Source organism: Hirundo rustica, chromosome 2 (genome assembly GCF_015227805.2).
Source record: "Hirundo rustica isolate bHirRus1 chromosome 2, bHirRus1.pri.v3, whole genome shotgun sequence".
NCBI lineage: Eukaryota > Metazoa > Chordata > Aves > Passeriformes > Hirundinidae > Hirundo > Hirundo rustica.
The window spans coordinates 66327586-66344913 of record NC_053451.1 but is presented as its reverse complement, the minus strand read 5'-3'; the positions used below and the strand labels follow the sequence as shown (position 1 = coordinate 66344913).

Here is a 17328-nt window from a genome sequence, read left to right as displayed (position 1 = left end):
AAGAGCTTTAATGAATGAAGGGAAGAGAAAAAAAATCTTGTTTCATGGAGAAAGGACAGGACTGAAAAGTGAATATAGATGATAGCTTTTACTTTAGTTTCCATCACTTACAGTCATTTCTACATGGCCATAGGAAGCCATAGCAAGACAGTCAGAGCTTTGAAGAACTGGAATATCCAGGGATCAGGATCTGTGTTGTTTCTTAACATAAATGTCAGAATACTTTTTTTGCTTTACTGTTCAGATAGTGAAATTGAATCTGTTCATTCATTTTGTTTCCAAATGCAACTATTTTGAGGGTAGATATAGCTTTCCAAACTGATAAAATAGAATATTAGTATTTAGTTGCATTTAATTAAATCAAATGCTAATTTCAATAACTGCATTTTAAAAAATATTTTTACAATATACATTTTCATGTTATAATTCTGAAAAAAAAAAAATAATCTCATCAGTCTTGAGGACATTAATGTGTTAGGGTCTGATTGTAATAAACTTCATATATGTGTAAACCTGCTTTCTTATTCTGCAAGGGAGCTGCTGGATTTTGATGTTGTTGGGAAAACTCATGAAGTAATATACCTGAATGAGGTGAGAGTCAGGAGATTTAGATTGTTTTTCAGGCTTTGCCAATAACCTGTTGTGTGACTTTGGGCAAAGCGCTTCACAACTGTGTGCCTCTGCTTCCCTCTGTGCTTATTTACAGATGAATTCTTTGGGGAAGAAGTTACCTCTTAAGCATTTGCACAGGGCTTTGATTTTCTTTTTGAGCCCTAAGCATTAAAAATAAGTTTTCTCACATTAAGTATTTCATTGAGCAAGGTTGGAAGCTTTTTATTTTTGATGGAGGTGAGCCCACAGACAGTGGCTGTGAGCCTGCTCCTGCCATCCTTGCATTGGCTCCTGTTTCTGAGCCATTGCAATGGGGAATGTGGCATTAGGACCTCTTATAATCAACATTCTTTTGCCAGCATCCATTCTCAGCCTATTAAAAGAAAAAAAGATAGTTGTGAGAACTCTGTCAATAGTGAAAGATCTATTATGTTGTCCACTAAAAACTTAGTAGATGCTATAGGAGTGATTTTAATTGAGATTTTTACAACCGTTTGATAACACTGTTTTGATCACCGTATTTAGGGCTGGATTCCAACAGTGGACATAAAACCTCTGACTAATCCACTGAGTCACCCAGTCCCTGTCATATATTGCTTAATGGTCCATGCCGCCAGGAATTATAATAGCTTTCTAGTAGTAATTTTTTTTGAAAGAAACTTTATGGGCACAAAGTCTTATAAAAGTTTAAACTCAGATTTTTAAAAAGGCAATGAAAGAAAACTTCCTAGAGCTATGCTGAACTGCAGATTTTTTAAATTTACAGTAAATTTATAGATTCTTACATATACTGTAAGTTAATGACTAATATTTTAACTTTGGTTGGTTAATGTTTGCAGGGCACTTACAGATGCTAGAATAATCTCTAATGTTTTTGCTCAATCTGCTCTGGAGATGGATGAAATAAATAGTTTAAACTAATTAATGTAACACCAGCTGTTACAAGTGCTTGGCAGACGTCTGTGAGTTTTGATGGGCAGAGAGCGGCTGTTGTACTTGACTTTATTTTAGTACAATGTTGATCACAGTGTAAGCTGGAATAAATGACGAGCCAAAGGAAGGAACAGAGGATGAATTCTGTGTAATGCAAAATAAATATTGCCCTTTTTCTGAAAACATTTTTTGAGGTCGAGGGAGATTTATAGTGGACTTCTATTAAGTCAGAAGTGCTGTGACAACAGCTGTGCTAAGCATGCTTGGTATTAACATGCTTTATAAAAACTGCAGAAATATATATAGACATCTATGAAATTTCACATTGCTTTTAGATTTCAAAAACTGCTAAGGCTTAGTGTTGATACTTTGGCTGCATATTTTATTTCTACCTAGCAATTGCTGTTAGAAAGAATAGATGTTTAAGACAGGTAGATAAAAAGTAATGTTAGATCTAGAAAGTCAATTTGTTTTCAAAGACTAAGTTGGATTTCAGTGCTGCTTGTATGTACATGGTTGTATAGTAGGTGTTTTTATTTATTTTGCACTCTAAAGAATGAGCATGACTACAGAATTTTTCAAGGTACAAAGTAGTTTTATCAAACTGATCTTGGTACTTTGTGCCATAGCCTTGCTTTATCCATGTCCAGTCAAAAAAACCCAACCCACCCCCCCCAAAAAAAAAAACCTCCACAAAGCCTTAAACATATATCTGATGAGAATTCCATGTTTTCTGGGTTTTAATAATAAGTTAAAATATCAAAGTAACTTCTCTTTAAAGTTAGAAGGTAGAGTAATTGTGCTGTGACAGGGGAACGATGGCTACTGTCTCTCTATGTGCCAGCATTAAGATAACAGTGTCATTGTACAGATTGTTACCCGGTGAATATGTCTAATAAGTTATTATAGCGTGCTGAACAGATGGCAAGTGCGCTCCTGAAAGAATTGATGGATGGGATATGATGTCATCAGTGAGATGACAAGGTTCACAAGGTACTTGACCTCCAAGAATAAGTCCTAACTGGTTAGAATTCTAAATGGTGAACTTTTGTGACACTGGCTAAATGGGAAATATGTGCAATTTGTATTTCTTTATGGTAGTGTTTACCCTCTTCACTGAACTCCACGTAATGGGATTTGGTCCCTGAAGACTTGGAGATATTGTTGGAAGGTTTCACCCTGTAACCTTCAGAGGATTTCAAATACAAATCTATACATCTAAACTTTAACAAAATCCCAATGAATTATATTTATGAATTCAGGTTCATAGCTTTTCTGTCTTTATATGTATGTATAAAGAATTTATTTGAGATGATAAATTAATTTAACGTGTACGCCCAAAAGAGAAAGCTGCTGATTTGGTAAGAAAGTACAAAGTATAAGATTATAATTTATACTTTTATAAGAATGTCTTTGAAATTATCAGCTATACTAACATCACAAGGATCTTAGGAGTATCATGATTTTAATTATGACTAGATTCTCCATCTCCAAATTCCATTAAACAAATAAACATTTGATTGTTCTATCTATCTAAAAATGTATCTTCCTTTCTATTACGTTCCAAATTATATAGTGGGATCTATACTACTGAAATATAGGTCTCTGAAATAGTCCTTGTAGTTCTTTGCATGATTCATGGAATGAAGATGGTGCACGCGGAATCCTCAAAACAGGGAATCTTGCTCCCAAAGTTTAGGTACTGTCTACGAGTCGCATCTGCTGGATACCTACTTTCTCTTCTTTGTTGTGTTGAGAATTTAGATCCTTTTTTATAGAGTGCAGCTTCCATGGCAGATAATCTAGACAGTGGAATTCTACCATTCATCTCTTTTAGGCACTCCCTAAAACCCTACCAACCACAAAGTGAGCTCTGCATATCTACTTTTGTGAGCAATTATGCAGATAGACAGATCCTTCAGAATTAGGAGTTTGTATCTATGCATTTAAAATTGGAAACAGAAACGGAACATGAAAAAGACAATATATAGAGAGTCTATCCAAAAATGAACTACTGGAATAAAAGGGATAAATTAATACTAAAGCTATATACTGCGCCTTTCCTACAGTGAAAGTCAAAAGTGTTTGGGGTCATGTTTCTAACCCCTGAAATTTATTAATCTTTTTTTTTTTTTTTCCCCCATTTATTTAGCTGTATTTGGCAATGCTCAAAAGTAGGAAGATAGGAGGAAGAGGCATGAACTTAACAACCTTTTTTAATCTTTAATAAAATAGTTCTAGTTTCTTAAAATGCTTCTTGTTATTTGGTTCCTTTGAAATGAGAAGATAAATTCCTTGTGGAAAACTCTTCGATGTTTTATTGATTGTTTGCACAGCAAAACATAAATTCTATATACAGAAATAAACTATGAGAGCATGTACATGCATACTTGTTCTGAATTCTTTATGATATTTATTTTCAACACTGATAGTTCTTTGCGATATTTGAATATTCATGTGACAACCTAGAGGTTATTTACATGAACTGAAACAAGAGGAAACCAGATGAAAGAACTATAAATCCTGTGAATAAAAACAATATATTATCATTTTTATATTTCCTGATGTTCTGAGTTTCCAGTAAGTAAAATTTGTTTGTAAAATTTCTACTACTGGGGAATGTTCCATTTCTTAAATCAGATTGTAGGTACAATAAAACTTTCATAAACATGTTACAAATTGCTTCCATCTTTCCTGTATAAATAAGATGCTGAGGGTTCCTAAATTATTTCAGAATTGCAGCAAAGCTTTGGATTTAAGCTGTAAACATTATAACAAAGTATCCATTTTAGCATAATTGCTTTGAAAGTACAGATTAAGATTTAAAGTTGCCTCCTTTTTTTCATCTGATTCTGACATCTGATTCTACAGTTACAGGCAGTAGAAGGAAGATACTATGGCTCTCAGACCATACTCTCTTCCTTTTGCTCCAATACTAAGGGTAGAGGTGTTGTGCCTGCAGGAAATAGTAGCTCATTTACATCTGACTTGTAGGTTGTTATCTCTCTACATATTGTTTACTGTCAATAGAGTTATTCTTTCTCTGGTTTATTGCCAGTTTGTTTATATGCAGTAAGAGAGCAGTAGCTTGTTCAAAACATGCTATTAGGGCCAGCACAGAGCTGAATCTTAAAACAAACACTTTCAGTATCTATAGCATGCATCCTTTGTTAGTGGGTGGGTTCAAGGGATTTGGTTTCATTCTGGTCAGGTAATATTAAAAACTAGTAGTGAAATGTCAGTATTAATTTGTCCCAGTTTCTTAACTTAATTAAATAATGATCTGTCAAAATATATAAAAAATATTAGATTAGTTTATAAAATAATTTTATAAATTTAACATTCAACTTCTCAGGTTCGTAATAAAACTGAAAAAAACAGATTCCACATATTACCCTATTGTCATAGGTGTATTGGTTATATGGCTAAAGAAGTTTCAGGAGCCAACTCTTCTGCTCAATCTGATCAGGTCATATATGTCTGTACGTGCTAGAGAAACGTAAAATATTAATAGAAGGTCAATGAGTGTTCATGGAGCTCTCTTTGCCATATGGCCCCTGTGGAGGATAGAAGGCCCTGGCTAGCTTAATCCTGCCATATGGACCTGGTGGAAAAAGGTAGGTTTCACACCCCGAGCAAACCTACCATATGGACTGGGTGGAGCACTCAAAACTCTAAACATTTCTTGTACACCAGAGCCTTTAACACAGAATGTAAAAACATACATAATACATTACACACAAAAGCCATTTAAAAATGGATCAATTGTTTAGGTTTATATAATGCTTTCAAGCAGTGACCAAAACTATATAAATAATCAGGGCTTATTTTGAAATAGTAAAGAGGACCATCAATCATTTACAACTGACTTTTTTACTTTGCATTTAACATCTGTTGTATAATGGGACTGTACAATGCCACCCTTAATGCTGTACAAAGACAGAACATCCAAAAATAGTGATAGGGTTAAAGCAGTTTTTCTGAATACATTCCCTTGGGGTTTTTTTCCCTTCAGTTCTTAACCTGAAAAACAAAATTAGCACATTGTGCAGGAGTTGTGAGGCAAGTCCTGGACTTAGAAATGTCTTCTGTCCTCTTAATCTTTTGAGGAATTCAAATTAAGCATAGCATAAAATTCCTGATTCAACTCTAGTCCCTCTATGAAGAGCATGGTGCTGCATAGTGGTGCCTTCTTTTATAGATGAAAGACATAGTAAAGTAGGATAGAAAAATGATCATCTTTCAAAGCACTGGACCTAATGTTGAACCTTACTATATGTTCCCGTGCAAACATATCTATAATTTCTTTAGTTTTAGTTGGTTGGTTGGTTGGTTGGGTTTGGTTGGGTTGGTTTGTTTTTGGTTTTTTTTGCCAAAAAAGCAAAAGTCAGATCAGGACCACTTCAGCTATGATTTTATCAAAATCAGTAAAAAGGAGTATAAATTAAAGATGTATTTTTAAGATCTTTTCTGTGTTCTTGTCTGCTTTGATAACAATTCAGATCTTATTCTCACCGTTTTATACGAGAGGATGAGTTTTATATGTGAGAATGAATAAGGAGAAAAGATCTGTTTTATTCTGCAAACAGAGAGATTATCTAGGCTGACTTGTCCCTTCAGATTTCTGTCACAATCTTTTCCTTTTTTCGAATTGTATTTTTTTCTTTTCTGGTCCTGCAATTTCAATTAGCAAACTAATTTCTTCATATCTTGAAAGGGGAAGAAACTACTGAAACAATGACACTTTAGAAACAATCAGTACTAGTAAGGAAATTGTTTGAGATGTAAGGAAAAAGTGTGGGAAGCAGTAGAATAAGCTGAGCTTTGGAACAGCTAGGACAAAGAGGAGACTCTGATTGTGAAAATAAAGGATTTGGATTTTACCTTTTTAACTCATTGTCCTAAATAATTTGTAGTTGTACCAGAATTTGCTGTACACCCAGGCCTCATGAGTAGCACTGACTTACTTTTCAAAATCTGAACAAAAAATCGCTGAAGTTGCCGTCTCAGTCCTCTGGGTGCAGGAGTTCACAAAACTGTGCAGGGTGGCCATTTCCTGATGTGGCTCTTGTTGTTTTTACTGCACAGGCTAAAAACCAGCCTGTTATTGGGATATAGAATAAAAGTATTATCCTTAAATATACAATGATATCTTCAGGTTGAGATAATAAAGCTTGTGCAGTCTATTTCAGTTTGTTTAGGCAGTAATTGTTTTTGCAGTACAATAATGCTAAAGATCTTTTGATTCCTGTTTTGTGAGTTATCACATGCATAAATTGTTGTAAAGTCTTAGAGAACCTGTGAACCACTCTTGGGATTTGTATTTCATTTCTGTTACATAACATTTATAATTGCTTCAGGATTAAAAGAAAGAATTTTTCAATTACATTATTGGCATAAACATTGAAGTATTTACAGAAGTTTTGATATGAAACCAAATTAGTAAAAAGATCTGTCCCTATAGTGGAGATGCAATGCATATTTCCTTGATATTATGATATGATGCAGATAAAAGACTGAACAAAATACTTAATTTGCATGAAGGTTTTAAACCGGATTCAAAGCAAGATTTTAATTTACTGGCAAGTATATGGTATGTTGGCTGTGTAGAATACTTTAATTTTCTGTATTTAATGTAAACCAAACTGATCCATGTTACATAATGACTCCAAACTATTTTTTATCTTCTTAAATCAGTGCTGAATGTGACTCATAATGCATAAATATATAAAGGATTTTTTTTGGTGTTCTCTAATATGTATTCTAATATATTAGCATAAATTACATATTCCAAGACATGAAAACACGTGCAGGCCAAATCTCAGTTTAAAGTGGATACCTAAAATGGAGCAGAAAACATTAGAAGTAAAACTTCTCCGTTATTCTATCAGTGAGCATAAAGCTAGTGAATGCCACAGAAATCTCACTAATGGACACGTTCTGGTAGCTTGTTGCAGATGTTTTGATAAATGAATTGCAAGAGAAATCATATCAGATGTAAAAATGCTTGACTTTTCGTTCTGAATTGTTTCTGAGCACTCAGGGCTTTAGGGAGTTTGTTTATTATTATGGATTTCTGTGAAAATCAGATATTAGGATATAATGTATAGGCAATGATTTGAGAAATGTGGCTATAATAGTGTAAAGGACTGTTTCTGATGCTATAAACTATGAAGCTCATATTGAACTCCCATAGGCAGACAGCCAAATTTCTATTAGGATATCATAACCATATAATCCAAACTGCGTACATCAATTATGGTCGACAACATTTGCATCTGAGTATTGGAACCATTCCATAGATAGAGGCATTAAGGGTGTTTATTATAACTGTTTAAAAAAACATTGTGGAATAATTTGGGAAAAGTGAGTTAAATATACTCTCTTATGCAAATATCGGTGTTTCAGCCACAAAAATAAGGAAGCCTCTGTGTTATATTGCTTCATGTTATTAAAACACCTCACTCCTTTTGTACCCTCTCTGGCGAAAGTTTGTCAAAACAGGATGCTTCACATGCATTTGTTTTCAGTAGCAGTTGATATATTAGGTATGAAGAGAGTTAAGGCCTGGAGTTCCTAGATCACATATTTCTGTAAAAATTATGTGTTGCCATTTGGGTGCTCAAGCAAAGACTCCACACTGAACTGAACTACTGATGATAGAACACCTGTTCCCTTCACCTCTCAGAAGTCTGACTGCAGACCTGGACCAGCACAGTCCCTTTGACACTTTGTTTTCTAAGTATGGCTCTTTCCCTTGCATTTCCAAAGCATTTGAAGCTTCTCATTGTACATTCATGAATTCCTGAACCTGTTGCCCAGTAGCCCCATATAGCTGTGTCAGTTGAGTCCATCTGATTTGGTTCCTGATTATTTTATTTTACCGGCAGCTTTGGCAGTAATACATCCAGGGCAGGAATTCTGGCAAGACAAAAGCTCAGGAGCAGCTTTCCTTGATATGTTTCTGTATTGCTGTGCATTTTAGGCTGGTCATCTTATTCACTGGTCCATGTGTTATAAGTCCAAATATTAGAGGTAATTGCTAGCATACCTTTTGTTAAAAATGTTATTAAAATAATGGGCATTTATTTGGATCTTGCAGGGAAATGAAGAGGATATGAGTATGCATGTTTTTAAATACCGGGCTTCTGTAAAAAGCAGTGTCCCTGGACATTTTATGTATTTATCTAAAATATGAGATTTTCTCATTTTCATAAAAAGAAACATGACTGTATGGATATTCAGTTAAACAAAGCACTTGCATTAATCAATATGTATCAGTTTTACATGTTCTGACCAGATAAATATTTTTCTGCTGGGACAGTTGAGTGGTATAAGTTACCATAAATGAGAAGTGTTTAAACCTCTTTTGCCTTCTCTGTTGAACTTCTCTGACATATTTGTTTGTGAAATGCAGTACTGCTGACTTCTGCGCTGCCACTTTTCACCAGATGCCAAGCATGCCTGGTCAACCTCATCTGCTTGCCAGCACTCTGGGAATGAGTGTATAGGACAGGTTATGAGTTGGTGAATGAATGACAGCTGACGAGTGTTGCTCAGACACATTACCACGTATTCATTTTCTATTTGGGCATGTGATTCAGGCTGTCAGCAGACAAGAACATGTGCCATGTGACAAGGTAGCAAAAGCATTAATACTCAGGCCCCCATAATTGAAACATGACTAGATATGGACTTCTTGAAAACACTGACTTTTTGGGGTTTTTTTTGTGAAGAGAATGAATTATTAACTGAACACAAACCAAGGAAAATAGTGTGAATAAAATGCAGTTGCAGATATTAACATAAACCCTTCATCTTCAGAGAATTACAAGTTACCAGCTGTGCTCTTATCAAAAACTCCTTTCTTACTGCTGTTACGCTTACAAAAGAGGAGTGCTGTTATTTTAGATGGCAATGAAAAAAACGCTAATATTGTTGATATTCCTTATTTTTAAATCACCTTAAATCCCCAAATAATAGATGCTTTTCAGCTTCCATGGAACATGTCCAGAGGATTAATAATACAAATCATGTGTCCCTTGAAATGATCCAATAAAATCTAGCAAAATGCAATTGTTACATTGTCTATAATGTTTTTTCTCTGCATTTTGCCATAGCCATATGGAGACAGATATAGGGAGGAATGGGCATCACAAAAATAAGTACGCATACTGTGGATGCGTTGCCTTGTACATTGCTTTTATCTGTTGAGATGTGCATATTTATGTCCCTAATTTTGAAAATGTGAGGTTTAGTCTACAATACATTCATTATGCAGCCCTAAAGTCCAGTGCCTAATTTGAAGTTTGATGTTAATCAGGAATTTAGCTTAGACTGCTTGATCACTTGATTCAGCATATATTTAGGAGAGCTGGATATATGATCTGGGAGCCAGCTTCTGAGCTAACACAATAAAGGAGATTAACTAGCTGGTTTTGTTAATGTTGGGGGTTGATTTCCTAACCAAATACCCCTTCACTGCATAGATAATCATGGACACCCCTCAACACAACTTTGGAAGAATTTGCAGAGCCCTCTGCATATATAGGTATATAAGCAGTTCTCATGGAATTGCTACAAAGCCAAGAAATACACTTTTTAGTACTCAGTATTGCCTGGCTGATGGAGTGGAGTTAGCAGAGTACTAATTGGGATGTTTGACGTGAACCAGTAAAATACATTTATATTTTTACAGCATCCAAAGCACAGATGGCCTTACTCTGCATCCGATTCCTGCCAGTGTATAAGGATCTTTAAAAAATAAATAATGGGCATAGTTCTTACAATTAAAAACTGCAGGTTATAAAATTATAAAGTGCCTTCTTTTTATACTAATAGATTCTTAAAAATGCAATAAAAATATTTAGAATACCTTTAAACAAGCATTTAATCTTCTAACAATCATTTCATCTTTAGGAATTTAGAGTTAAATTCTTAATTTCTTCAGAGTTAATGAATGTTGCTGTCAGGTGTTGAAGATACATGTGTTTCATGATTATCAGATATATACAGAATGATCTCTGACTATCCCATTCCTTCTTTTTTCCTGATCATTCAATGCACTTAAAAAAATTGTGTGAAAAAACCTGTGAGTAAACAGAATACTTTTTATTATGGGGGAAGAGAAACCATGTAATTTTGTTTTGCATGTTATGTTTGCATGTTATGCCAAAGTACACAGAACAGAACTACCACTGGCATTTTAATGTTCCATTGTATGGTAAAATATGTATGTTTAAAAATAGGAATGATAATTTATTCTAAAATACTGTGAAATCCTTAGACTAAATAAATAAGCCAATACTGCTTGACCCAGCCCTAATCAGTAATAGGCTGCAAAATAAGATAAAGGTTATTAAAATAATCCTTTTATTGAAAGAGAAAATTAGATAAGTTGTGCTGATTGACTCTGAGGCCCTCCTAGGGACATGTAAAATGAAGAATAAACTCAACTTGATCTAGTCCAAAAAGCCTGAAGAAATCCTCACAGCTGGAACATCACCACTAATTACAGCTCTTTCCGTTCATTTTTAGTGATGCTATGCCCGTAATTCCTTAACAAACTAAAATATGTGATTTTTACAGAATGTATTTATAATAATAATACATTTGCTTTGACAGCTGTAAATTTCCATTACATTCAACAAAAATTCTTGAAATATCACAAGAATTACTTGTACAAAATCCACTGTATGTAAAAAACAACAGTTTAGGTGTTTTGTTTATTTCTTTTTGGGTCAGTATAAATTTCTTGCTCCTGGGCAGTGTTTCTCCTTCCCTCCTTCACCTCATAATCCCACTCCTATTATTCCTTTCCAAAGTATTTGGCCACCTTGAGTGTCCTTCCCTATATTCTCAACTTTCTATTTCCTCACTTCTTGATTATTCCCTGTCTTTCTTCAAGCCCTCTCAATTTCCAACGCCGCCCATCTTTATTCCAGCCAGCAATATGTACCTTTTCCCCCCCCTCTATGCCTATAGATAAATTGGCTTACAAGGTATAAACATACAAGGGGTACCACTGAACCTTGGAGAAAGCATGATCCTGAAAGTTTTGTTCAAGAAGTGATTCTCCAGCTGGCTCTAATTTGTCATTATGGAGGCAACTCCAACTGCAGTATGATCAAAGATCCTGTGCCGTAGTGAAGAATGATGGGTAGAGACTGCATGTTCTTTAAAAGGATTAAAGAAATACTGGAAATTTATTGATTTTTTTTTTTCCCCAAAAAGGAAAAGGATCAAGATAGTACATTAAGTTTTCAGTGGTAAAATCTCAGAGAACTGTCAGGAAAATATGAGTTTTACTGTTGGTGAGAAAGTCCTGCATCTAAACCTACCTCCAAAGTAAACACATAAAACTATTTTCTTATGTCCTTTGATTCCTGTGTAGTTCTTTACATCAAGTGAAGTTGTGCATGTTTGGAAGCCATGCCACTTGGGAAAATGGTCCACAACGGCAGACTTGATAAATAGATGAATGAGTTATGTAAGACCTATTTGCACAAATATATGAGTCTGCATCAGGTACAAAGCCCTTTTGCGTAAAGTACGCATCCAAGAAACTTAGTAGCTGTGATCTTTCCATGCAGGTTTTTAATTTTTTAGTCATATTGCATTATTAGAGAGTTGCTATTCCCAATGTCCTTAGGCAAACATAACAATCCAAGAAGCAGAACTCAGTGGACAGCATTTGCAATGGTATTATTAACTCTGAGAGCACCAGCCTCTCTGAAGTGTTACAGAAACATTAACTAGTCAGCCAGTCAATTTGAATATTTGATATTGCTTCCTGATTTCCAGCTGCTACAGTTGCAGATGTTTTAATTTCAGAATATTTGAGTGTCCTGGAGAACTGTTGTTTGTATAAAAAGAAGTAAATAAATTGTAGATTAAAAAAAAAATTAAAGGGAGGTTTTTTTATATATATATATATATATCCTATTAAATGTATATGCATATAACTCTTCTAATACATACGCATATTTTTATAAGAGTTTTATAAGAGTTTCAGTACATTCGTTTTATAGTTGGTAACATCCTTCACAGTCATCTTGCATTGCCCCCAGTTACATGCAGGCTTAATCTTGAGTGACCAAATCTATAAAGCAGCCAAATTGTACGAGGATTGGTCAGGAGGATTTTATCTATTTGTTTGCTTGTTTCTTTGTTTTTATCTGTCTGAAATTATTAAACATTTTGATTGAGAATATGGGACCCCTTGTTCTTTTGTGTTTATATAAATCAAGAATTACGGATCAGTTAAAACAGAAAAGCTTCTCACATTTGAAACATCTAACAGCAAGGAAGGTGAAATATAAAGCTTTGTACTAAAGAGTGTTTGACAACGTAAACCAAAATAAAATTCAGCCACATGGAATAGATTGTTTCTACAATGTAGAAAAAGTGTATGCACCAGATTTATGGTAATAAAAAGTGGAAGCAGAATCCTCTTTCATCATTCAAATGGTAAGAGTGAGCCTGTGTTAGGAACAAATACATGTGGAATATTTTGCAGAGAACAGAAAAGCCTCAAGATACATTGCAAATAAAACATGGCATGATTACAGAATGGCAGTAATCTGTATAGTTTTGGTTTTTTTTTTTTTTCAGCCAGCTATTATTGCTTGCTTTCAAATCCTGGCAATATCAGTATTTTCCAGTTTGATTGGTGACTGGTCTGAACTTATCCTACTTGCTTTTAGGAACAAAGACAAGAGAACGGTTACCTCTCCTCATCTATTATTGTTTAAATAGCTGTGACAGCTTCCAGGATGTCTGTTTCTATGTTATCTGGTGAAATAATAAAATAGAATGGCTACAAACCAAATACATTGAAATATGTTTGTTGTATTTGGCCCAAACCAAATATCTGTAAGCTGCTGCTTACAGATAAAATCTGATTTGAACAAAACCAGGTGAATTTTGGAAACTGAGGAACAATGGATGGAGTGGTTGTAGCATTTACAAATATTTTAAAGATACATGTTACATTCAGACTTGCCTATTATGGTGATTTAGTTTGTATGTCAAGGCACATATTCATCTCTGCCCAGACACTGTAGAGGCTTGGGTAACAGCTTGTCCTATCCTTGTTTATTTGTTAATTTATAACATCTCAGCTCCCAGCAAAAACCTAGGCAGGCCTGGACACTTCTTTGTTTTGCCTTGTTCTTTCTTTTTTTCCCCCCCAACTCTTTCTTTTCTTTGTTGTGCTCCCCACTCTGACAATGGAGTTGTAGATTGACCCTATTTCCCCTTTTGCCCTGACTTCTTTCTAACACTTCCTTTGATGTGTTTAGACTGAAAAGAGTAAATCTCTTTTTCCCAGCAAGGGCTCATCATTTTGCAGCATAGCTCTGCTAGTAGTGTAAGAGGAACATTAGTAGTTCCTTTACAACAGTTCAAAAGATGTTAGGCTAATGATTATTTGGAAACAAAAAATATCTCATAATTTAGAGAAAAGTGGATTTGCGCAGGAATTAAGTATTTTTAAATACTTAATTTAAAGGCAAGAGGTCATATTATTTTGCTACTAAGATATGTGGTTATGTTTCAATTGGCTGTGTTTACAATGTGGTTTTTCTTAAAAATGCATTTTTTAAAGATTCCCTCAATCATCCCTTATCTCACATCCACAAATATCCATGCTTCCTGTGTATAATATGTACATTTGCTCTGTTTCAAACATACTCACACTCAAAGTTTATTTCACATGGGACATCGAGAAAACAAAGTCACATTAGTCTGCCTTTTTTTTTTTTTTTCTGAGTTGATATTTCATTAAAATAAGTTCAGAGTAAGTTCATCTCTCTAGTCCTATCCATCAGTGTAAATTTGTTTCTGTTATTTATTTTAACATAATGGATGTTACTTTGAATTCATATCATTCTAATTTTTTTTTAGTTCCTTTGGCTATTGCAAAACCAGGCCACAGATTGTTAAAAAATCTTCTCAAACTTCATGTGTTGAGCATGCACAAAGTACAGCAAGCATAACATTAAATAAATTGTAAAGTAGTAATACAGTAAAAAAAAAAATTAAAAAATTGATCCCTTGCTTAAATTCTATTACAAGATCTGTGTTAGGAGCTTACTGTATCTCAGCTACTGCATGGAAGAGTAGTTTTTGAGTTAATTAAGGCTTACGGAATTTTTAAGTGGGTCAGTTTTATCTAGTATATCTTAAAATATTTTGACAATTTGAGACCTCAAATATCAGTAAGATTCTGAGTAGTCTTAAAAAGTAGGAGATCATTGATACATTTTCCTGCCAAACTTGGAAAAAAATATGTCTTTCCAGTTTCCTTTCTCACTTATTTGAGTCAACTTTGCCACGTGTACTAGTGATTTGACTCTTTCCTGCTCTATCATGCAAGAGCAGTACCTTCACTGCGACCACTGATACAAAGAAATCCCTACCCAGAAAAACTTAAGGACGTAACATGGAAGAGGCTTTTTTAATCCTTTTTTATTATTATTTTTTAATTTTGGGTAGAAATCATTTGGGGAAGCCATATTTTTCAGTAGAGGAGAGAAGTTTTCAGCTATGCAATAGTATTATGTATCATTTATAAATATATTGTCTAACTAGTTTTGTTTAAGCTTTGGCTTGTTTCTTTTTGTTAATGAAAGCATAACAATTCTGGCTGCAGTTTGGAAAAAACATTTGCTAACGATTTTTCACACTGGAATAGGAGTGGAGAAATTGAACTAAGATAGTTCTCAATACCAGGAATATATAATTTATTTTTTCTAGTGAAGTGGTGAATATTTATATATTTTAAAAGTTGGAAAGAAAATACTCATATTTTGGGCCAAATTTTAGTATGTTACTACAAAAGGACTACAGAGCTGTCCATGCCTACTGTGGGGTAGCATGAGGACAGAGGGTACATCCACATAGCACATTTTTCAGATGACTTTGAATCACAGTAAAGTAGATAGGAAATGGTTCAGAGATCTAGAGCCATTTTTTTCTCAACACTTTGTAACATGACCGGAACACTTAAATGTAGCTGGGAAAATCCTTTATGACTCTGAATGGTCTGAAGCTTTTCTTGGTCAACATTTAATTCCTTTCAGTAACCTTAGCTTGGAAAGCTTTTGAATGATGACTATGAGAAAGCAGTAATTGCAGCATGAGTTGTGACAAACAGGGCATGAGGAACAGGGTCTTACTCCTTGTGTAGTCTGACCTCAGCCTGAGCCACAGGGAAGCAGGAAGAACAGCACCCAGTATAGGATCTCCCCAAAAGCAGATTTTTCCATCTGAAGTGGTCATCTTAGGTTTCTCTTACAGTCAACCGGCACTTCTAGAGGAAGATTTGCCTCTTCCTGCAGTAGATGCCTGTGAAAATTCAGATGGACGAGTACCTTAAAGTGGCATCAGCTTCTTTCCACTGGCTATAAAAGACCTGAGTAGTAGCAGCCCAGAAGCAGATGTCCAAATGCCTGTTTGGGTAGTTCTGTGGAAGGACATAGTAGGAAAAGCTGTTACTTTAGCACTGTAAATACTGGCCTGCATGACAGAGCTGGTGAGGAGATGGGACAAGAAATCTGCACCTGAGTGTGGTTAATAGAACTTGCTTCCTTCTGTAGAAATGGTGATGGGGACTGTTGGAATGAACTGGGACTTTGAGTTGTGGATGTCCCATCCTGAGGTCATCAACACTTTAACCTTTTGTTACTGCAGGTGTCAATTTTCATGGTACTAGACTATGTCCACTTAAGAAAATACTGCATTCAGTCCAAGAGAGAGCTCTTTTTAGGCAACTAGGATCAACTTTCAGGTACAATTTAATGTACCTGATAAAACAGAGAAGTACAACCTTTATTGAAACTATAATAAAATAAATAAGGAAAAAGAAATTTGACTACTCCAAGAGACAAATAATTTATAATGGCCAAAGCCAAACTGGGAAGAAAGTGAGTCTGGCAGACTCCTTTGTACTCTTATAGCTGTGCAGAATCTGCATGACTCCTGGGGTACATTTTGATGTCCTTGCATTCTACTGAGGTACATCCAGATGTGTCAGTTAATGACTGAGCCCTTGGTAAGAAGAGTACGTATAGATATATCTATCTATCTGTATATATGTATGGATGGTTTTCCTTTTGAAGAATTCAGATTAGCATCTGATGCAAAGAAATTGACCTAAATTTCTATATCATATCAACAGCCTAAAAATATTCCAGAAAATAAAAAAAAAGAAAGAAAAAACATGGGGAAAAAAAAAAAAACAAACCCAAACCGCAAATGAGATTACTGAAGTTTCTATTAATTGTGGGGGGGGTGGTTTTTTGGTGGTTGTTTTTTTTTTTTTCACTTCTTAATCTTTTCACAGATTATCTCTGAAACTTTAATCTTAGAAGTCTTCAAGCTGCGCAAGTTTTTTCCTGTTGTGATGTCAGAAGTGATCAGATCTGATTGTTACAAAGATCCCACTGAGGAGTTCAGCACTTATTGTTAGAAGAATTCCATGCTTAAAAAATTAGGCCAGTGATTGTTACTGTGTGGTTAATTTCACGTAAATTAAAACATGTTCAGAGCATGTTTTAATTGTAGCAACCAGGTGTATTGTTTTGATGAAAAATATATTGAAGAACTTTTCTTGGTGTTGCAAAATCTTCTGAGCTGTAATTGAAACCATTAAGAGCGGGAAGGGTTAATTGTATGGGAAGCCTCATATTCAAATACTTCTCATATATATACAAAATATATGTCATGCTAGAAAATATTCTATTGTCAATCCAAATAGAACACAAACTAAAATGAGATAAT

The 17328-nt window shown here is 34.6% G+C and overlaps 1 protein-coding gene across 5 annotated transcripts in view; it reads left to right on the top strand.

The window, feature by feature from the left end:
* Positions 1 to 17328, top strand: part of DACH1 (dachshund family transcription factor 1) — a 352968-nt gene that overhangs the window by 287042 nt on the left and 48598 nt on the right. The window lies entirely within an intron of this gene.